Genomic DNA, 24495 nt, shown 5'->3' with positions numbered 1-24495 from the left:
GGGGGGGGGAGAGGAGAGGGGGGAGGGGGAGAGGAGAGGGGGAGGGGGAGGGAAATGGGAGGCGGCAGAATTTTTTTTCAATAAAAAATTATATTAAAAAAATAACTCAAGGCCCATTTACATTGAAAGGAAGTGGGTCAAGAAGAATAAAAACAGAGAGTGTGATCTTTAAAAAAAAATTTTTTCAGGCTGATATCTGGTCTGGTCAGGTGTTAGCTGTCTTCTAGTATTCATTTTTTCATTCATTCATTCATTCATACTATTTAAAAATAATGTTCTATGAATGTAGATAAATGATAAGGAAAATAAGCCTGGTACAGTTAATCGAACACATGGTGAAGCGAACATGGGTCTAGGACTACATATTTTCATGTTCTGCTCTTTCAGGAAAAAAAAAATGTTAAATTCATTGGCCAAGCAAAGTACCTCGCATCTGGTCTGTAATCCTAGAACTAGAGAGGCTGAAAATGGAGAGTCAAAAGCTCAAGGGAAGTTAAAACTACAAACTGAGTTCAAAGCTAGCCTAGACCTACAGATAAAGACCCTGCCTCCAGCATCTCCCCCCAAAATAACATCACCACCATCACCACCCTCGTTGTGCACACTATTCTTAGTCATTAACCTGTCATTGCCAAAGTTTCTGAAGATTCTGAACTTAAAAAACATGTGCTTGTGAACTTAAGTTTGAACATTTGAATTCACAGGCATAGTTAATGCGTTCGATTCCTCGCAGCTCTTTGAGCTTTGGTTGAATCTTGAAAAATGTCTTAATTAGAATTACTTTCACTTTGTAGTTCTGTGCCCTCTCATTTACATGTACCATAAGCTAATTTGGAATATCATTAGCTACCTGCATTTATCTCTCCCTCTTCTCAGTGTGTTTTTGTATTCTCCAGTCGTCCCGCACGCAGCCTTGCATCTCACAGCAACTTGTGAAATTACTTTGTCAATTCAATCAGCATCTTTACCATGATTATTTGACTATAGTTATCTCTCATTTTCCAAAGTGCCTGTAATCTTAAAAGTTATTTCTAAAGTATTTCTATAAAATAGCACTTTTCTACATTGAAAAAGTCAAATCTTTCTCTGAGATAAAAATCTAAAATTGATTTTGATAAAAATCTTCAGACACATCAACCCATGGCATCCGGAGTATATATTCTAAATATTTCTCCAAAGACAGTTTAAAGATGTGTGGCAAGAACAGTGCTATATCATCTAAAGGAAGCTTTTCCCTGTTCACTTTGCTCTAAAAACTTCCATCATGTAAAATAAGAAGGCTGGCATAATAATTTAGAAGATTGTTTTATGCTTAACTATGCTTCAATGTCCATGTAGCTATTTTTCTGGCTGCGAAATAATAGCTTTCTATGGAAGGGCTAATATTCTAGGGCAGGGGTTCTCAATTCTCCTAATGATGTGACCCTTTAATACCATCCCTCATGTTGTGGTGACCCCAACCAAAACAATTATCTTTATTGCTAGTTCATTACTATAACTCTGCCACTGTTACAAATCATATTGTAAATATCTGTGTTTTCCAATAATCTTAGGAGAGCCCCATGAAAGGGTCAGGCAGCCCTCCCACACCCCCGGGAAAGGGGTCTCTACCCACAGGTTGAGAACGAGTGTTTTGGAGTTTTTCATGAATTGTATTCATATCAAGATAAATTCTAAGTAAATGAAACATTGGTCATTACTTACTACATGATATATTGGCTCCATCGAGATGGTCTTTTCTACTTTTGTCTACTACACCAAAAATAAATATTAAAGATCCATATTTGAGTAGTGAGTGCTGCTGCTAGAATCCGTGAATCCCTGTTCTTCAGCGTCTCCATCCAGCAAGAGATGCAGCTTCAACTCAATGACGCCTGCCAAGTGCCCTTGTTGCCTGCAGGCCTCTGTTGAGTGAGGTTGTAAAGCTACACCTAAACTCAGCAGGAAAACCACCCGAATGAATCTGAAACATCTGCCAAGAGAGGCAGACCTATAGAGAGGGGGGTGGTCCAGCTTGGGCCATTCACAGCACAGGCAGGAGACCCCAGCGCACCGTGGCAGGGTCTACCTACAGCATCTGGTGTACAACTCAGACACTTTCAGGTACTACAGCATCTGATAAGTAAACGCACAGGTTTTTAAGTCCAAAGCCAGAGTCAGACATATAGGAAAATCTCTCTGGGTTTAGAACAGTCAAATTTTTAATTTTAGGCAAATGAAACCATGGTGTTAATTTGATCCTTTTCAATATATGAGTGCCAAGTACATGTGTCAAACACATGAAGAGGCAAATTTTCTCAACACTGAAGCTGAAAAGCTGCTTAAAGGTAAATCTGGATTTTTTTTTTAATATTTGGTTTACCTCAAGTCAGAGAATCAAGTTCACCAACGACTGAGTCTGAGAGATACACTAACTTAAGAATACCCGGATATCTAGTTTGGTGAGGCCAAGCTCAAAGGAGTGAATCATGACTAAAGTATGTGTTTTGTATGCAGTTGTGATCCTTACATTAATGTTTTACTTCAGCATCTAGTGACTACTCTTCTGTGAGCTCTACAGGTAGGTGATATAAAGGAAATTAAAAATAATAATAAATAGTTGTCTTATTGTACTGAAAAATTAAAACTCTACATGTTTATTTTTGTATTTGTTATATTTCTAAATTTGATTTTTACCAATAGGTATTCCTTTTGTAATAATAAAATAGTAAAAACATCATTTAAAAAAAAACTTATGATATTCTAGCTTTGTATTCTCCAGGCAAGGAATGGAGAGAGTGCACTGGGAATCTCAAGAGAGGAAATGGTTCTAAGAATAATGACGATGAGGATCTTAAAAGAACAATGCTCAGGCATCCCTCAACAGTCCATGTTCCTCACAGAAACGAGACTGTGAAGACCCCCACCATCACCCTCGGGTGTCCAAGGAACAAGATTTCCCCACAGATATCTAAATCCAGACTTGTCAAGTACCTTAGAAAGCGTTACATAAACCCAGACGCATCCTCCTTTATACTTTCAGATTTTAACAGCTTTATGATTTCATATTGTTGTTATTTTCTTAGTTTCAGTTATTAAATACTCATTTCCCTAATGGAATTGATCACCAACATTTCTGTCACCTTTTTTCCACGCTTGCCTCTTACTTCCATGTCCCAATATAAAGACATATTAGCTGATTTTAGTTAGACCAGTATCAGTATCCACAACTCTCTATATTAGAACAATACAAACACTATTGCTCCCTGACCCATATAACATACATGCTTTCCTAACCCCTTTCATAATTACCTCTCTCAAAGGACACACTCCTTATTCCCATCACAACAGGGATTGGGATTTCAGCATAGGAATTTGGGAAGATGGTCTATTTTGCTTATATTATGAAGCTCCTTTGCTTCTGGTTAGGGAAGGACTAAGATAAGACTTTTATTTGTAGGGCCGTCTGCCAGAGTCTCCATGAGAATAGACAAAGGTAGCAGCGCGTAATTTACAAGAACTGCCCTAACCCAAAACAGCCTTTGCTCTTCTCCTGGTAGTTCTGAGATGACTTCCCAACAGTCCCACTGTGCCTCCCCACCTTGGCTCCCAACCTCCAATATACTTAAATTGCTCAAAGCATGACCCAGACATAAGCCTTCCCAGAAAAAGAAATAGCAAAATACATATGGCCATCTAAATCTAGATTATAGATACATACAGATTCTCTCCAGGAGAAAGAACCTATGGAGCAAGTCTTTAGCAGGAAGAGGCAAAGCACTATTTGTGGCTCTGCATAATAGAGTTTGAAACCATCCATTCAAGAACAGAATTTCAGGACATAAAATGTGATAAAAATAGCTTTGAAGAACAAAGGACAATGTTTCCGAGAACAGATTTCTCCTCATGAGAATTACACAAAAATATACTGCTAATCATATTTTATTACACACACACACACACAACTTATTGGTTCTGCTTCTATTGAGTATTCTAACATGCTCTTCATAACAAAACAAAAAAATCTATTGTAATTTTATTTTACATTTTTCCACTGTCTTTCTACAACTTGGGTTGAAATAGTTGCTGAAACAAAATAATTTCTGAGTTCAGACGAAACCAAGGTTATTTTTTTTCATATTTGACTAAAGAGCTGACAATGACAGATAACGTTTCAATAAGTAACCATGTTTTGAAACCTCAGATTGGAAAGCATAAAGTTATTCATTAAAAGGTTTGGAGATAAAGAAAAAGAATGGGTCAAGAAAAGTCATCGTAGAATCTTTGTGAGTAGTTTCGGTCATCCGCCTGAAGCCTCCCACAGAGAACATAGCTGTGCTTTCATACTGATCCTTTATCAAAATGCCTGTGTACTAAATAAGGAGCAACGCTGACAAATAATATGGTGGATAACATTTGATAAGTATTGCTTCATAACAATTTCTCATTGTGAAATGAGACTGAAAGGCACAAGAAAGGAATTAATAGCCCAATTTGAAATGTGGCATCTTGAGAAATGGCCGATGACCATGCACAGTGTGACTGTTCTTCTTTACATGCCACTTCCCATAGACAACACCTGAAGTTCATTATCGTGGACGATAACTTAATGGCTCTTGTAGTGGTGTGTTATTTGTATTTTGATAAAAAATAAATTTTGCCTGAAGACCGGAGGCAAAGGTAAAGCCACTAGAGGTCAGATGATGGTGGGACACACCTTTAATCCCAGGATTTGGGAGTCTGAATCTAACGGGTCTCTGGGAGTTCAAGGCCACCACGGGCAACACAAAATCGGAACAGAAACAGCTGCAGGTGGTAGTGGCTCACACCTTTAATGCCAATCCTAGGAAGTCACACACCTTTAATCCCAGCACTAGAGGGAATAGAACACGGGAGGGAGGAAAGGCTTAACCTGCAGTGACCCAGTCTCGGTGCAGGTAAGACTTCTCCGGTGGCTTGACTGCTTTGCTTTTTCTAGTTTTCAGGTTGAACCCCAATTTCTGTCTCTGTGTTTTATTATTCATGCTACAGGCACTCATTTCTTTTGGTTTTTTGGTTTGTTTGTTTGGTTTTTTTTTTTTTGCTTTTGATGTCATTAATATCTTGTTACCAGACATTATATACTGGAAGAACTACTTAGGAATCTCATGTGGGAGCAATACTATGATGTCAAATGTAACTACAAAACATTTATGAGCGCACTCTTTCTCAAAGGTACCGAGGTAATAAACTAAATAGTCTTACTAGACTGGTGTAAATGATTACACCTTAGTTCACAGTCCTTAAAGGACTAGTTTTTCTTGGTCTGTGAAAATATATCACAGGACGATAGTGAAAGCAAAATTGGGTGTTGCGCTTTGGGTAGATAGGGTCATGCCTGGCATGTGCTATGAGCTTGGCAAAGACTCTCTGTGATTATAATTACCTGCTCAGCAAAGGGCTCTGTCAGTGGTAATAGCTGAAGGACCTTGCAGTCTGCTCAGTGTGGGAAAGATCACTCCTGTCCTCAACATTAGGTTTACATTTAGTTCTGCGAATGCCCATTTGTCTGTGCTGGTGTCAGATAGATGTTTGATCATACTACTTAGCACAGTTTGTCATGCTCAATTTACCTCTCACTCGTCTATATTCCAACAACCGTTGCCTTCCTACTAAGAATCAAATGTTTTTCCCTTCCATTATCATTTGCAGCATGGTCATAAGATACTCAACTGAATATTCTGTATCTTCTGAATTTTCCAGCCAAATCTGCTCTGCCTTTGCACCCAAATGAGCGCTGCCGCCTCTGCCACGAAGTCCCCTTCTTTACTTTTGCACGCCGTCCTCTTTAAAATCTTTGCAAGATGATTTTGTCTCAATTTGCTCATTACCTGTCTTTGTTAAAATTTAGTACTGTCACAGTTGGAAAACTCCTTGGGAAAAGGAATTTTGTTTTACAGATCTCATATTCCCCTCTATCATGTCAGGATAATTTGTGCAAAGTGCGCAAATACTGGTTGAATCGAAAGGCAAATTCCAGAAGTGAAACAATATCGTAATATATTCTGTACCAGCGCTGGTACTGTTTGCATTCTCCTCTTGGATTCTAACTGCAGCATTTGGTAAACATAGATGATTATTAGTGTTAAGTGAGGATAAAAACTATCTCTAAGCCTGGCTTCTCCTTACCTAGAAGGCTGGTAACTGTTCTTAAAATATTTTATTTAGGACCTGACAATCTTTATATATTTTTTTTCTCCTTAACGAACTTTGTTTTAAGCAATATATTTTAAAGCCAAATTTTTACAGTGTTGTCACTACACTTTGGCTATGTTCAGTCACACTCAGTTGCGATTTACTTTACATTTAATGAATACCCTTTGCCACTGTCATAAAATTAGTTGACTTTTGTCATTGGAAAACTCAGCAAGAGTGACAGGAGAAGGGCTGAAAGAGCCTGAACACGACATCGTCGTGTTTGACTCAGCGTTAGCAAAGGATTTCACTGTAATTATCACCCTTAATCGTGGGAAATCAGACTCTAGAAAGTCCAAAATTTCATGCAGCCTGAGTCATTCAGCTCACAAACTTCTGTCTCTTCCAGTTGAGCCTTTGACAGAACAATGGTGATAATAGTCACAGCCTTTCTTCCGATTTCTCTATAGAAGAGCAGCGCATTCTTTTCCAGGGTGTGTGCATAAAAGGATGATCGGCCCAGAGTTTTCCCCTTTTTATTCCTTCATGATTCTTCCCATTGGTTCTGAATTCTCTGAAAATCCACCTCGCGGGCCTTTTCATAAAAACTCACTAACATGAGCTAAACTTTGACCCACAGGAGCAGAATTTGAAGGAAAAGAGTCTACACACAAAGAATTCAGTAGGGCTGCTTTATTTTTACTGGCCATATTTTATAATTACAGTATCTCATAGTCACAGTTACGTTGCTGTGAAGAAACACCATGACCACGGTCACTCCTATAAAAGAAAGCATTTAACTGGGGCTTGCTTATAGTTCAGACATTTAGCCCATGACCATCATGGCGGAAAACATGGTTGCAAGTAGGCAGACTGCTATAGCTGAGAGTTCTACATCCAGATCCACAGACAGCAGGAAGAGAGAGACATTGGGCTTGACTTGGGCTTTGGAATCATGGACATCAACACAGATCCTGGCTGCAGTAGAGCCATGGACCCAGACGTGACCCTCAACCACAGTTCAAGTCCAAATGTCACCATAGCCCTGGGTGGCAGCACAGGCCTCTCAGAACTGTATGGGCCAAGTGGCAGCTCAGATAACAGTCCTCTGCACAGTCCTCAGTGGCAACAGGAGCCACAGACATCAACACAGAGCCCAACTGCAACAGGATCAGAGACCAAAACACGGCCCTTGGCAGCAGTCCAGCCTGGATGACACTATGGTCCCAGATGGCAGTGTAGGCCTTTTAGAGTAGCATGGCCCCTGTGGGGGTACATCCTTTGGACATAGTCACAGGTGGTAGCCCAGGCCCTGGGCATCTGCAGGGCCCTTGGTAGTAACAAGAAGCTACAGGCATCAATCGACAACACAGGCTCCCAGGACTGCATCGGGGCCACAGATGCAGGCACGGCCTTTGGCCGCAGCCCAGGTCAGGACATCATCAAGGCCCCAGGGAGCGAACATGGTACTCAAGCCGTCCCGTTCCTCACCACCTTCTCCTCTTCAGACTGGTCCATCTCACCAGCACATGATCCCTTCTGCCTCTCTCTCTTCCTTTACCCACCCCATCCTCACTCATCATGACTGTGCCTTACAGCACGGAGCAAGGTGGCCTGGGACCTGGCTATCTTCCTCTCACCCAGGCCTAATATTGCTGGGCCCAGAGCTATATAACTCATTCATGTCAAGTCAATCTTTCCTCAGCAAGGAAATTGTAAAACACTGCCTAATTTAGCCAAAAATTCTCATGTTAGTTCCATTATTTTGTGGACATTTCCTTTCTGTGCATTAGAGTATGACATCCTTTAGAGCAGAGACCATGTCTTTTTATTTATTTATTTATTTATTTATTAAAGATTTCTGTCTCTTCCCCACCACCGCCTCCCATTTCCCTCCCCTCTCCCAATCAAGTCCCCCTCCCTCGTCAGCCCAAAGAGCAATCAGGGTTCCCTGCCCTGTGGGAAGTCCAAGGACCACCCACCTCCATCCAGGTCTAGTAAGGTGAGCATCCAAACTGCCTAGGCTCCCACAAAGCCAGTACGTGCAGTAGGATCAAAAACCCATTGCCATTGTTCTTGAGTTCTCAGTAGTCCTCATTGTCTGCTATGTTCAGCGAGTCCAGTTTTATCCCAGGTTTTTAGGCATTCTCCTGAATATTAACCTTCATCAGGCGATGAAAGGAAACAGAGACAGAGACCCACATTGGAGCACCGGACAGAAATCTCAAGGTCCAAATCAGGAGCAGAAGGAGAGAGAGCACGAGTAAGGAACTCAGGACCGCGAGGGGTGCACCCACACACTGAGACAATGGGGATGTTCTATCGATACCATGTCTTATAAGTAGAAATGCTTGAGCTTGAGGTCTACATTTTCAGGTACTGGGACTCCTGTGACATTTATAATTATCCAGACAAGAAAATCACAGACACACATACACACAGACACAGAGACGTATATACACACACATACACACAGACACAGAAACATACATACACAAATGCACACACAGAGACATATATACACAGAGAGACATACATATACACACAGAGACATACACACACAGAGACATACATACACAGAGACAGACACATATACACACACATACACACAGACACAGAGACAAACATACAGAAACACACACACAGAGCCAGACACACACACAGACACACACACACACACACACACACTCCCCAAATGCTAGTGCTCCACTCAGTGATTACTTCCTCTAAGGCACAATATGAGAGACTGAGAACAGAGTTATGGGAAAGACACACACCGTGTGATCTTGAACCCTGACAAATCACTTAGAGGCCGGAAAGTAATTAGTAGTTACACGGAGCAGCCAGTGAGAAAACTGACATGTATGTAAGTGACAGCTGTAGCTCTCGGTGTTACAATTTCTAGAATGGTTTCAACTTTTGAACACAGAAAGGAACATAATTCCCAGTTTAATCCATTTCGTTACTGAAGGATTATTTATTCGATAAATACTCACTGAACACTTGTACATGTGCTGGAAACTCAAATCAATTATATGAATTCTGCCTATAAGCTGCTTAAAGTCTAAGGAGTAATATATGTTATTGCTAGGTAACTGAGAAATGAATGCTCAGAAGACCTTTAGAATTGTTTTAATAACAGACAGTCATATGGAGGATCAAGTGAGTCAAGCCTTTGCTACAAATGCCTTATCTGGAAAAAGCTCATATGATTCACCAAGAAGTTATGTATAAACATCTTCTGAAAGGTCTGCCCATAACCCAAGTACTATGCAAATGCAGGGTGCTTGTGACCTACATTTACAAGCAGACAAAAAAAGTACAAAATAAGAGTACACACAATTTTTTGTATGGTGTACTTGTTTCAAGAGTTAATAATATTACCAACTCTCTGTCTCTGAAGGTTGGTCTGTGACGATCTGTCTCTTTAATGCTGACAGGATCCATCTAAACATTAGCATCACTTCCTCTAAAAATGAATGAATATTCAATTCAGGATTCTCAAAGCTCTTCATCACCATCACTCGACAACTTATTAGACATTACTTTTAATCTGTCTTCCTGAACACCCTTTCTGATCTACACCTTCTGGAACTAATATATTCATGATGCTGATGGTAATATTTGTATATAGGAGATTTATATTGTGAGCCATGAAGCATGGCTTTCTATTTTTAAGTCTAGCTTGATGAATATCTGAACTACCAATACCTTCCCTCCCCTGTGTGTGTATTGTGTGTGTGTGCATGGAAGTGTGTGCTAGAGGAAATCTTAGCTATATATAATTTCTGAAAAGTTGATTACTTTTTAACAATGACTTGATAAAAGTTGTGAGTCTGATAAAAAAAATAAGACTATAATATGATTTGAAAACAATCTTTTTTTCCTAATTAAAATTTCCCTTTAAGATTAACTAAGATTGTGTAAATGAAAAGAAATGAAGAACTAAGGCATAGAACATAGAAAACCAACCCATATCCCAATTATGTTTCTATTAATTTAGATAATTTCCTCAATTTCTCTACACATTATAAACGTACACAGTATGTTTGATACAAGTTTTTTCATGCATCTTGAAATAATAAAAGAAAATGCTCTTATTCCCCTCCCTCATATTTATGAATAAACAACTTTGAAGTGTCACTAGTCACTGGGTAGGATCGATTTTACATTTACACATTTTCATTATTACTGTATTCATGAGAACTGCACTTGGATTTTGTGACTTTAAGTTTCCTTCCAGTACTTAATAATATTTAAAAATAAAATTGCAAGGATGTCTTCACTGGTAATACTCTGAAACATTTAAAGACAAGTTAACACTTTATCAAACTTCTTCCACACAAAAAGAGAAAGCTACCTCAGAAATCATTGTATGTTGTCAGAATTAGGCCGATGTCAAAGTCCAACAAAATGCCTAACACATAAGAAAAAAATCACAGAGGAATGTTCCCATCTGAAGATGCCAAGTAGCCACAACAAAATAATACATGAAACCATTAATATGTTAGCAAAATTATTCAACATGCCCAAATGGTAATTATCCTAGAAATACAAAGGAGGCTTGATGAACAACAATTGACTGATACAGTACAACCCATCATTATAACAAAGAGGAACACAGGTTTGACTCAACTCATACAAAAACAGCATTTGAAGAAAAGCAAAGCTTTCTCGTGATTGAAATCACTGAATGAACTAGGAAACAACAGAAAAGTTTCTGGACATAACAAAGAATGACTATGAAGAAAATCTACAGCCAGTGCCATAGCCAACGGCAAAAGAATCAAAGACTTGCTCCCAGGATCAGCAGGCTAAGGATGCTGCTTTCAAAACTGCTGTTCAGCTTGCATTGTAAACTCTGACCAGGGGCTCAGATGAGAAAATGAACTAGCAGGCATGCAAATCGGAAAGGAAATCATGCAAGTCATCATTGTTTGCATACGAGAGCAATATGTATATGTCAAAAACATTAAAGAATCCACACCAAAAAAAATCTGTGAATTTTAACAGCAAATTTAGTAAGGTTGTAGAGTTGAAGATCAAAAAAGAAATCAGTTGTATTTCCACAAACTAGCAATTAATGAACACAACTAAAATTAAGTAGGCAATACCATTTGTAAGAGCATGAAGAAAAGCAATAAAATATAAGGGACAAATTTATGTAAGCAGGGATATATTCTGGTTCAAAATACAGGAAATAAGCAAAAGAAATCAAAGACAAAAAGAAATGGAGGTATAATATGTGTTCATAGATTGGAAAATGTAACATCAAGATGGCAATGATTTCAAAAAAATCTATACATTCAATACAACCTCTGTAAAACTCATAATGGTCTTTTTGGCAGAAATAGAAAAGCTGATTTGTAATTGGAGGTTTCTCTCCTGCCCATCAGTTCCCAAATAACCACTTCGAGGTTTAGTAGTGCTTATAAATGTTTGGTCAAAAGCTCAGGCTTATTACTAACTAGCTCTTACATCTTAAATTAACCCATTTCTATTAAACTGTGTATCGCCATGTGTGTGTCTGAGTGGTGCTCTGGCATCTTGCTCCTTTGGTGGCTACTGGAATCTCTCTAGTCTACACCCTTCTAATCCTGTATCTCTGTGCTTGGATTTCCCAACTAAATGTATCCTACCTTGACATAAGCCAAAGCAGCTTTATTTATCAACAAATGAGAGCAGTACATTCACAGCATACAGAAAGACATCCTATATCACTGTGAAATTTCTAGGGATCCTAAATAATCAAAGCATTACAAAAACAGGGCAACATGATTGAACACAGACATGCTGATTACAAAGTGCACAGATTTGGAGTACTCAACCCAATATGGTTCAGGCAAAAGGATAGAAGCAATAGAAGACTAGAATAAAATAAAGATCCTACAGATAAACCCCTGTATATAGAGTGAAAAGGTTCTGACGGGGACATTAAAATGCTTTAATGAGAAGGCATAACTCTGTAAAAGGTGGTACAAAGGCAGTCCGACATACATCTACAAAATAATGATACTAAAGCCTTACTTCATGACAGATGTAAAAAACTAAGCCATTGTGGATCAAAGACCTAAACATAAAAGTTAAAAATGTAAATCACTTTGAATAATATGTAGGAATAAATATTGATGACATTAGATTTGGCCATAGAGTTTAAAGATTAGTATCAAAGAAAAGAGTAACAAGACAGGGGGAAGAAAGAAAAAAAAAACAGTATATGAAATAAGGGAAAGTACCTGCCTGCAAATTATGTATTTAATGAGGTCTAATAGTCACTACAGATATTTTTTTTAAGAAAATCACAACTCAACAACCAAAAGACAATCCAGCATAAGAAAAAAAAAAAACTGGAGTAGATATTTTTTTTCAAAAAAAAAAAAAAAAGACACACAAATGTTCAATAAGCACAAGAAAAAATACCCCAAATTATGAGTTAGTGGGAAAATACTAATTTAAAAAGCACCATGAAATACCATGTCATACCTACAGCACGGCTGTAACAACAAGTAAAAGCTAAATATGGTGAAGTTGCCTATAAGAAGACTGAGAAGTAAAGAGAGAGTTCTGTGAATTCCAAAACAAGATTATTACACAAAAATCAAACAAAATACCTTCATCTTGAAATACCAGAAAAACTGTGGAGAAATTGGGAAATTATATACTATTTGTATATTGTTTATGCAAAATGGTATAGGAATCATAGAAAATACTTGATTTTATCCCAAATTTAATACAGAATTAGCATACTATCTGTAGTCTCACTCCTATGCTATACCTACTCCCCAATTTATTTTTTAATGGTCTGTTTAAAAATTCAATTCAATTACATGACCAAAAAGTTTAAATTTGTAAACATATCTGACAGTGGAGACAATGGAGAGAAAGAACTTGCCCTCAGTGTTTGCATGCTGTTCTTTTTCCTCTTTTTATTTAACAATTGAGATGCAATGGGAAGGGAATGGAGCCAACTCAAACTCAGATCAAAGCACAAACTCCACTGACAATTACTCATCAAATAATTCTCATTTTACCTGTTAAACTTGACTTTATGTCAATAAAAGCTCAGAATCCATGGCTTCTCAACATCTTTTACCCTAAGCTGGAAATAGAGTAAGTATTGTTAAAAATCATCTTTGATTGATAACATCATTTTCCTCTATTTTGAGCATAACTTCAATGGGGATCTTTTATCTCAATGGAAATGACTTTGAATTGTTGAAGTGTTGTTCAGAAAACTCAGTAAAATAGCTATGTCTGTGTCGTGTGAGTTAGCCAGGATTCTTGCCCAAACAATGGAAATGTGTTAGATCACTTCTTATGCATGGTATTTTGAAAGGAAAATTGCTGACATACATATAAAAAAAATTCCACTCCTCCAGAGGCAGGTATTAGGCAATCAGTGCCTTAATTCACACACACACACACACACACACACACACACACACATGCACACATACACACATACACACACACACTTCTTAATTCTTCAGCAAGTCTTTGAAACCCTAAACTTGACAGTTTTTGAAATGTTGCCTTGTTTCAACAAAAAAACTATGAGAACACCCAGACTGCTGCAGTTACCTTTCAAAATAAGGAATGCAGGGGATTTTTTTTCCTGTTTAAACAAATGCTATTGTTTTATTGCCAATTTTTCTCTTAAAAGTACCATTAATGAATCCAGCAACCTTATTAGGTATTTTAAATCAGTTAACTACGCTGTCAGAACTTGCTCTAAATTCTCATGCAGCATATGAAAGTGCCCTCTTCTCTAGCCCTCTTTGAACTTGTAACTACGTGGTTGGCCATTTACTTCCAGAATGTTGCTTTTATGTTGCCCACGTCATGAAATTATGATAGGATTTCCTTAACATTCGATGGAATAGGAGAGGGGAGTTTCTTCAACTTTATTTCACAAAGCTGACGACTAATTCATACAATGTTAGCTCAGTGTTTTCTCAGCTCCTAGTCTCTGCACTTGTACTGTGTACATGCTATGTGGCACCCTAAGCTGTAACTAGAATCGTCAGCAGCTATCTCCTCCAGCCTGCACAGAATAGTCTTCGGTGACACGTAGTACCACATGTCTATAATTCCAGCACTTAGACAGTATGGGTAAAAGGATCATGAGTCCTAGGTCAGCCAAGGCAATATAGATAAATCTCTTGTTAACTGATATTGTTGTCATCGTCATTCCTTTATTTTAAAAAAGTTCAGAGACTGACACACAGGGAGGAAGAAAAGGAAACCAGGAGGGAAAGTATCTTAGTCAGGGTTCTATTGCTGTAAAGAGACACCATGACCATGACATCTCTTGTAAAGGAAAGCATTTAACTGGGGCTTGCTTGCAGGTTCAGAGGTTTTTAGTCCATTCTCATCATGGTGAGGAGTGTGGCGGTATGCAGGCAGACATCATGGGCCTGGGGAAGTTGAGAGTTCTACATACCCATCTGCAGGTAGCAAAAAGAGAGATATACTGGGCCTGGCTTAAACTTTGAATCCCCAAAGCCTACCCCCAATGACACACTTCCTCTAATAAGGCCACACTTGTGCCAACAAGGCCACACTCCCTTTGCCTCTCAAGCAATGCCATTCCCTAATGACCAAGCATTAAATTATATGAGCCTATGGAGCCATTCCTATTAAAACCACCACCATAGAGGAAGGTTGGGATATAAATATAAATATATAAATTGTTTTTAAAGTATGTTATGCAAGAGTTTTTTTATATTTTTAATACTCCATTAATTTGATACTGTAAAAATCATAAAACTCCACCATGACTCAAATGTCAAGCACAATGAAATTCAAAATCACTGTGTATGAAGAGTGGGATTTAGAGAAATGACATTCACCTGTACACACCCCAACAAGAGTCTGTGTCTCCACATCTCTGGACGTGTTTTCTATTTTTCTCAGCTTTTATTTTTAACCTTCTAAACACCAAAATCATATAAAGTTAAATTCAACAGTTTAAGAACACTTTTGAAGTGAGATTTTGGAAATTTTACTTCTTCAAAAGTTGGAAAGTGAGATTGACAAATTGGCATTTCAGTTAATGGCTACAATTTCCTTGTTTGGGCCTGCTACCATGCAATCCACACTGTATTGGCTTCTCTAGGGAATGTAAATGAAATTGAAACTGCGTTTTCATCCAGTGTAGTAAAAACATCACCCTTTAGAAGAGTGATTCTCAACCTTCCTAATGCTGTGACCCTATAATATAGGTTGTGGTGACCACCAAGCGTAAAATTATTTTTGTTGCTATTTAATGGCTATAATTTTTGCTACTGTTATGAATCATAATGTAAATGTCTGTGTTTTCTAATGGTCTTCAGCAAGCCCTGTGAAAAAGTTTTTGGATCTTAGGAGGGGTGAGTACTCACAGGTTGAGAACCACTACCTTAGAAACACTGGATCCAAGCTGATGCTATCAAAGGAGATTCACGACCAAGAAAGGAAAAAGAGGCTCATAGTTGCCAAATACAAGTTTTGAATGGGTGTACTTCAGCCAGGTCACCATTTGAGACCAAACACCTCAGTTTCTCCACCCCCCCCAAAATGAATTGTAATTTAAAATATAGGAAATTTTACTAATTTAATCATTAAAAAGACATAAAATCTTTTTCCAAGTTGATCTTGGCATGTTTTTTAAAAGACAGAGTTTCACTGTATAACCTGTCTGGCTTTGAACTCACCACATAGACCAGGCTGGCCTTGAACTGATGGAGACCTGCCTGCCCACCTGTGATAGGATTAAAAGTCTGGGCTACTGTGCCTGGCTGGGATCAACCATCTGCAGTATCTACTTACCCCTTCTCCTTTGACAAGCTGTTAAGTTTCCCTAGGAGAAGGAAACTTCCACCCTGCACACTACTTAAAATGTTCTACCTTGAATGTTATAAACTAGCCATCTTTCAGTGCCAGGTAAATAACATGCCATCAGTCAACACTAGTGATGAAATTCAAGCATGAAAAGGCACTAAGACGTGCTGCATTTATAAACTGAGCAACCATCCATCATCTGTCATTGACAAACATAGCAGCTAGTAGCAATGAAGGCAAATTGAGGGGTTTACGGGGAGCAAAAAAGAAGGAGGAGGAGGAGGAGGAGGAGGAGGAGGAGGAGGAAGAGGAGGAGGAGGAGGAGGAAAGAAAAAGAAAGAAAGAAAGAAAGAAAGAAAGAAAGAAAGAAAGAAAGATTGCAAAAATAAGCGATATCAAAACCAATAGGATCCACAGAAGAAACCAGTGTCCATAAAATGAGGAACGATAATCATACTTTGATTTAAATAAATGAGTATTTTAAATAGTTGAGGGCTACTTTTACTAGAGATTCTTAAAGTTAGAATATTATACCATGTACAAAAGCATAGCCTCTATGTTCAGCGAGACCGGTTTTAACCCAGGCTTTTTCAGACCCAGGCCAGCTGGCCTTGGTGAGTTCCCAATAGAACATCCCCATTGTCTCAGTGTGTGGGTGCCCCCCTCGCGGTCCTGAGTTCCTTGCTTGTGCTCTCTCTCCTTGTGCTCCTGATTTGGACCTTGAGATTTCTGTCCGGTGCTCCAATGTGGGTCTCTGTCTCTGTCTCCTTTCATCGCCTGATGAAGGTTAATATTCAGGAGGATTCCTAAAAGCCTGGGATAAAACCGGACTTGCTGAACGTAGCGGACAATGAGGACTACTGAGACCCCAAGAACAATGGCAATGGGTTTTTGATCCTACTGCACCTATTGGTTTTGTGGGAGCCTAGGCAGTTTGGATTGCTCTTTGGGCTGACGAGGGAGGAGGACTTGATTGGGGAAGGGGGAGGGAAAGGGGAGGCGGTGGTGGGGAAGAGACAGAAATCTTTAATTAATTAATAAAGAAATAAATAAATTAAAAAAAAGAAAAGAAAAAAACAGAGTCTAGGAAGAGCTTTATCTCACTGATTATCTTAAGTGTCTTATTTTTAAAGGTGGGAATATTGGGGTACATTATATACCCAGTGGAATGCAGAAAACAAGCCTGGAACAAAACTTAAAAGGTTAAGGTGTGAAAACACACGTGTCTTGGGGGTCAAAATAAAACCAAAACTTTCAATTACAAAAAAAAAAAAAAAGCATAGCCTCCATCTAAGATGTGCACTTGGTGACACCAAGTTTATCTATAATGGCCATTTTTTGTTACAGGAACTTACTACATTAAGCAATTTTTAACTTAATCAAGAATATATACTATCTACATCTTCCAATACAATTTAATCAATGATTCCTATGGTCAAATGCTGCTAGAACGATGGGAGTTTTTCTAATCTCAAATACTGTATTAGTTACTCTTCAGATACTCTGATGAATATGAAGACCAAGGTAGCTTATAGAGGGAAGAGTTTGTCTTGGCTTACAGTTCTAAAAGACTCAGAATCCATTACGGCAGCAAGGCATGGCAGTGGACAAGTATGGCAACTGGAAAGGGAAGCTGAGGTTTCACATGCTAATCATCAAGCACTAAGCAGAGAAAGAATGAGAAGAGGATGCGGCACTGCACGCTCAGAACCAGACTTAGTCACGTACTTCTTGGAGCAAAGTGACCCCTCCCCACAACCTCTCCAAACAGTAACATCAATGGGCATCAAGTGATCAAATGCTTAAATATGGGGGGCTTTTTCTCACTCAAACCACTGTAGAAACCTTTTCTTAACTCTAGTAACACATATTATCACACAAACCAAGCATCAGAGTATGGTATAGGTCAACCTAAGGTTAGCAAGTACATATTTTAAATAATATAAGAATTTACGTTGCTTGTAATCCACTTTTATTAATTATAAGTTAAACATAGAAAGTTTGTTTCTACCTAGAGATTAACAGTATAGCATTATGTTAGCAACAATGTAATTTGCAAATCTGTTTTTATTTTTAAAATGAAATTTCAAATTCATTAAAAGAATATAACTTGAATTTTTAAAAATTTCTACAGTGGACAAAAGAAAGGTGAGCACTATTCAATTCACACGAAGCATATTTCCCTTCAAAATACCTAGAACGCATGCACATTTATCCATAACATCAACCCTTATAGGAAGTGGTGAACTGTACACTAGGGAATTTGAAGATGGGCTTCTCAGATACAGAAGCCAAGGAATCCAATGGTCCACCTCCACTGCTGCTGAGTATCTTGGCTTGGGGCCAGAGATGGAGAACGCCTACCTGCAGCAACAGGACACACTATAGAAGGAAATGCAATGGTGATGCTTGAACCTGAGCCAGGAGAGATCACTGAGCCAGGGAACAAAGGACAGCTCCACAGCCAAAGGGCCCAGTGCCAATTCATCATCTACTATACAAGCCAGGCAGCTCATACATAAACACTTTCCTGAGCAAAACAAGCCAACAGGAGTTTGCACTCTCAGAGTTAAGGGCAGAATGGATGGAGTAAAGACAGAGAAGTAGAGGGAATTTATAAAGAAGAAAAAGAAATTTCTAGCCGTTCCAGGAATCTGGCAATGTCTGGAGTTGTGGCAGGAAGGAGTTAGAAGCAAAACACAATAGCAATATAAGTGCTTTTTGAAGCCCCATTAACACTTACGGGAGGTAAAGTCTATGGTTTCAGAGAGGTTAATACGTTAGTCTGAAATGAGTTTTTCACAGTCAAAGCCAACGGAGGGTCTAAGTCATTAACTGATTTGTATTAATTCAATATTCTTCTAAGAGTAAGTGCATCTTGGCATTTCAAAATACTCAACTTTTTACTTAGATTAGATCAGAAAGGTCTTTGATTCAGTTGCTTCACAAACTGCGCATAAACTCAACCTTTAGTGGCTAAAAGAAACAAATATGGCAAGTGCTAAGAACTGGCCCCTCACACCCTGGGAACACAAAGGACTGTAGCTGCCTTCACACTGTCTCTTCAGTGCTCTGCCTTCAATGAAAACATAAGGAGGTGAGTCAAATACATGGCTAATGTCTTCACTCTAGTTAGTTCATCGAAACTCCTTTGACACACGCCAGACCTCTCAAACTAACACAAACAGAAGTCAACTTACGTTGTTCTTGCCAAGTTCGGGGAAAATAATGAAATTAATTATACTCCACCTTGAGGTGTTTCCCAAGCCACAAAATGTGCCAAGAAAGAGAAATATGTCTATCTTCCCTTAAGAAGGACAAATATTGCAACCATTCACATATATCTTGAGTTTTTGTATGAAGGACAAATTCCATTAATTAAATTTTACCATCAGTTAGATTTCTGAGGCTCATTAGCACTAGTGAATTTGTTAGGTAGATAATTCCTTGAGTTGGGGAATTGTTCTGTCTGTTGTAGCACTAGTGAATTTGTTAGGTAGATAATTCCTTGAGTTGGGGAATTGTTCTGTCTGTTGTAGACTACATAGCAATTTACAAGGCCCCATTACAGTCAATACGATTTTCTCTACATCCGTGACAGTAAAAACTTATCAAATGTCCCCTGGGGGACAAAATCATGGCAACTGGGAACCACTATTCTGATGAAATAGTTTCCTTATTTTCTGTATTCTTTAGTCGACATATCCATCATCTTAGACATTTATTATTCCTTTTTGTTGAGAACATTCAAAATCCTCTACAGGATCATCACGAAGGTGGTTCACCTTTAGCCAAAAATATAGTTAGGCAAAATAGTTGTACATAAACAAAAGAGATGTGTATGTATGCCTATGTTCCTGCATTTATGGTCCTGACTATTCCTCACAACAATTCAATGGTTTTTCTAGGGTATTGGAGGATTTCTTCTAAAACTGGCATACCCTACAATCCACAGGAACAAGCCATTGTGGAGAGGACCAACAGAGCTCTTAAGAAGTTGTTGGCCAGGACTCTCATGAGAGGCTAGGAGAGATCCTCATCTGACCTTAACAGAGGTCCTATTTTATATATGTTTCCTGAGTGCCTAGCAAGGGGTGTTGTCAGTGGTCCTGATTGTGCCTAGCTAATGAGTTTTATTGGTTTACCCACAGGAATATAGTTGATGGATTACTTAGAGGAACAGAAGTGAATCAAAGACAGCTACATCACCAAAGCCCACCACAGCATAGGTAGCAGTTCACAAACTGGGAACTTAGAGCACACTGTGCAGCCTACGGGCAGCACCACAGCTGGAAAGGGTCCCTTGAAGGTGGCTCAGTCTACATTTCTTCCAGGCATCTTGATTGACTTCTGCTTCTTCCAGGGTACTTGGCTGATCCTTGCTGCTGTTTTGCAGTTTGAACCATCTGAGAGTGACTTTCAGCTGTATTTGTGGGATGGGAGGAGTCTAGTGAATCCGATCAATTTTAGGAAATTCCTGAAACTATTTCAAGTTGCTTACTTTTTGTCTGAAGGAAGCGCCCTTCAGGGTGGAACATTTCAATACCATAACAAACTGCTAAACAACAGATATGAAACACAATATTGGAAGAGAGAAAATGGTGAGTTGGAGATGCTGGCATTAGGAATTATGATGCAAAGCTCTTAAATGAGTATCTTGAATATTTAGGTAACAAATAAAATTACTCTGTGGTCACCTCCTATTCACCTATTCTAATAAAAAAGGAATTGGAACATTTGCTGTAGTCCAGTTGGCACACATTTTTTGTAGGAAGGACCCATTATTAGCTGAGATTTGAGTGAGTCCTAAGAAACTCCAGTATGGAAAAGTCATTTTCTATCCTTATAGTCAAGCACAAGATACCGTACAGCTCAGCTATCCAGAGACAGAAAGGGTACTATGGAAATTTACTTACATCACATTTAGGAAGAATTAATACCCCCAAAGACGATGTGATATTGCATCCATTGCCAAAACAATCTTTTCAGAGACTTTCATTGTCTCTACTCTACATGAAGGCAGGTTATCTTTCTCATATTGAAGGTTCTTTCCCTTGAAACTCTGTGTATTCCTATCTAACTCAGTATGAAGCATTGCTATGCCTCAGCATGTCTTTGAGTTTATTTCTAAGGCTAACCCATGCACGGTATAGTGTTTCAGCTCTCTTCATTGCATAAGGGAAAAAAATATTTGGAGAATCTCAGGTGATTCTCTAGCAGCATTTGAGACATTCATGATGTGGATTACATTATAGAGTGATTCTGCAGACAGCATGTGGGGGAAATTATTGTCATACCAAGTAATATGACCCACAAATTTGCAATCAATAAATCCTTTGAAATGTTAAACTGAAGGATGAAAAATTGCAATATGGTTCTCAGTTCCCTTCTAATTGTATACTAAAAAGTATGACCTGTAAAGAAAATAGTTAGCATATTTCAAATAGACACTAGGGGTTATGATTACTTGGTATACCAATGCCCAGTTCTGAATAACCTTTTGCCACCTAAGCAACTTATTAAAAAGTAAGAGTAAATTTTCTTTAACTATATTAAGGAAATGTTATTAAAGAGCATTAAGGCTGCTATCCTCATGACTCCCATATTTATATGACTTATAACCCCACAGGAAACTGATAGTAACTTTAAGAAAATAATTTAGCCTTCCAGCTTCTCTAGAAAAAGTGGGTGTGCTTGCTTAGAGCTAGTTGGTTAGTTAGCTAGTTGTTTTGAGACAGGCTAACCTCAAACATATATATAGAAAAGGATGACCTAGCATGCTTGACCCCCTTATTTCTCAAGTGGTTAGATGACAGAAATTCATAATGAGACCCAGGTACAAAAATGTCAATTCTACATCATTTTAAATAAAAATTAAATTTTCACAAGTAGTTATCTATTTCATTTAAAAAACTTTTGAAATTAGAAATATTTCTTGTTTCTTCATGACCATTTGCAAATGCAAATGAACTATAGCTGTTTTGTTTCTTCCTTATAGGATAATGCAAAATAATATTTATAGAACTTTGTATATATTCAGTTTTTAAACACACACACATTAAGCAGAGTTTCGCATTTTACTTGTGCTCGACAGCAGTTGTATAAAACTTCAGCATAAGCTCTGTAATTTATATGCTTTAATATTGTGCATCTTGGTGATCTCACCGTGGAAATAAATCTTTATCCTAACACTATTTCGTCAACTATTCTCTAAGACTCTCACGTTGAAATTGTTTCAGGGAAGCCATCACACATTTGTAGACACCTGATCACAATCCTCCCTAGAATATCCTTCAGAAAGAAGGTCTATGCTTTGTTCTTGAAAATCTACTGCTCTCCTGGGAGAGAGTGATTTCTATATTGCTAATTACCTGGGAATATAGTCTAAAGAAAATAACCTCTACTAAGTGAAGTATGAGGCTACTTAGCAGTTAAAGAAATAGAATACTCTTTTGCAACGAATCTTAATCATTTTCATTACATTTCCTTTGACCTGTTATAGCTTGGGAAGGTGGATAAAATAGTATTTCTTCTTGTAGATCAATATTTCCATAGTTCTCTCTTCTCACAAGAAGGAAATGCAAAATGATGACCAGTCTCTGTTTTCCATATTATCAAAGTCTAATAAATGAGATAATTTTAGCATTTACTAAACAACGTGACACCCAGCAATAAATTGGGTTTGACCCACGAGGTTAGTTATTTCAACTTAACAATTTCAAACTGAAATGTGATGAAATTTCAATCAGTCTCTGCTTTATTGAGATCATTTTATCTTCTTACCAATTCATGACCCCAAGAGTTTCCTTTAAAGATAGTGAATTCTAGATGAATTATTCCCATCCAGAGGTCGGTTGAAGTGAACTCTCGAAAACAGCACATGCTCCAAGCAGGTACATTCATTGCTCTTTCACAGTTTGGTACTCTAATTCATCCAGGATGGTAAGTAGAATGAAACAGGCACCAAAAAGCAATATTCAGGAACACAGAGACAGAATAACAAGTTTGACCTAAACAGCATAATTAAATTACAATACCATATAATGAATGAAAGTTGAAACACTGTCTCAAGAAAATTTAAAGACTAGGAAAGGAAAAGCTCTGGACAAATGACTACTGAATGACAAGTCACATGGGACACCTCTTCATGATAAAAGTCCAAAGAACGCCTGCTCCACCTGACGCCTTCCAAGGACACATCCACGTCACTGTTGCAGAAATCTCGACAAATGAGGAACCCGATTCACTAATCTAGTGTCTACTCATTGTGAATCTTGCTGTGTATCGTGTGGTTTAAACTACCCAGACCCGCCCTGGTGCAGCTAACTCTGATTCTTCGTGTGTGTTTGGGTATTTCATCTTCCTTCCTTAGGCGATCATCAGTGGCTGAGCACAGTTCCTGATACATATTTTTGAAGGAAAGGTTTTGCTAATGACGTTAAAAATTCCTTAAGCAATGTTAACAAGCTGAATGACACCTTTCAGGAGTGTTTTGTTCCTATTACTGTTTGTGTCACCTTAAAGCTCATTCTGTTCCTCCACTCAAGATTTACCAACAACCACATCTATACCTTCACTCTTAGCTTGCAGGCACCAGTTAGAGTTGAAAGTAACAAGTCACCAATTTCTTACTGTGCTAGTATTTCTGGTTCCATTTTTAAAGCAAATCTATTTTTGTTTCAGTGTCAGATCTATTTTTTTTAATAACAGAGTGTGAAATACACACACACACACACACACACACACACACACACACACACCATGCCACTAAAGTATGTTATAAGAACAGAATATAAAATAAAGTGTAAATTTTTGAGGTAGAAACTAAAAGTTTAAGCATTCACTGATATTACTGCTCTTATTACTCAATCCAAGGCAATACACATTTATTAAAAACAAGCAAGAGTTTATCAATAATGACTATATTCAATATCCTCGGATAAAAGTCAATTTTTACAATAATCTAATAGCAAATATAAAAGAAAAAAATTTTCACAATGGCGTCAATACTGAAAATGAAAAATAATACAAATGGAGAAAATCACCTCTACAGAGAAAAACTATGAAAGTTTTACATATATTTAGGTGGGGGTGAAAGATACAAATAGGAAAATGTGCATAGATTTGGGTTGACAAGTTTTTATAATATAAATTCAATTCTCTCATTTAATTCATAAATTCTATATAATCTTTAACTTCAAACAGGGTTTTTTCTGAATAGACTGATAAATTAGCACAATAAAGGAATGATGAAGTTCTCAGTGAGAAACTCATTATATCAAAGTAAAATAGAAATTAAGTAATAGATAAGCAGATCAATAACCCTCAAGAGAGACAATGACAATCAATACAGATGCATTTTTTGCTTTAGATTATAAGAAAGATAGTAAATGAATAAGGAAAAGTCTATTTATTAATTATATCTTTCCATTTGGAAAACATATTAATACTGTCATTAACTTACATCATATTTTAAAAACTAAGTATTTTAAAATTGGAGTTTTATGCAGAAAAATATTT

The sequence above is a fragment of the Alexandromys fortis genome, unplaced genomic scaffold, assembly GCF_014885135.2.
Source record: "Alexandromys fortis isolate MF-2015 unplaced genomic scaffold, M_Fortis_MF-2015_v1.1 scaffold_32, whole genome shotgun sequence".
NCBI classification, from domain to species: domain Eukaryota; kingdom Metazoa; phylum Chordata; class Mammalia; order Rodentia; family Cricetidae; genus Alexandromys; species Alexandromys fortis.
Note: the sequence above shows the minus strand (reverse complement) of the source record.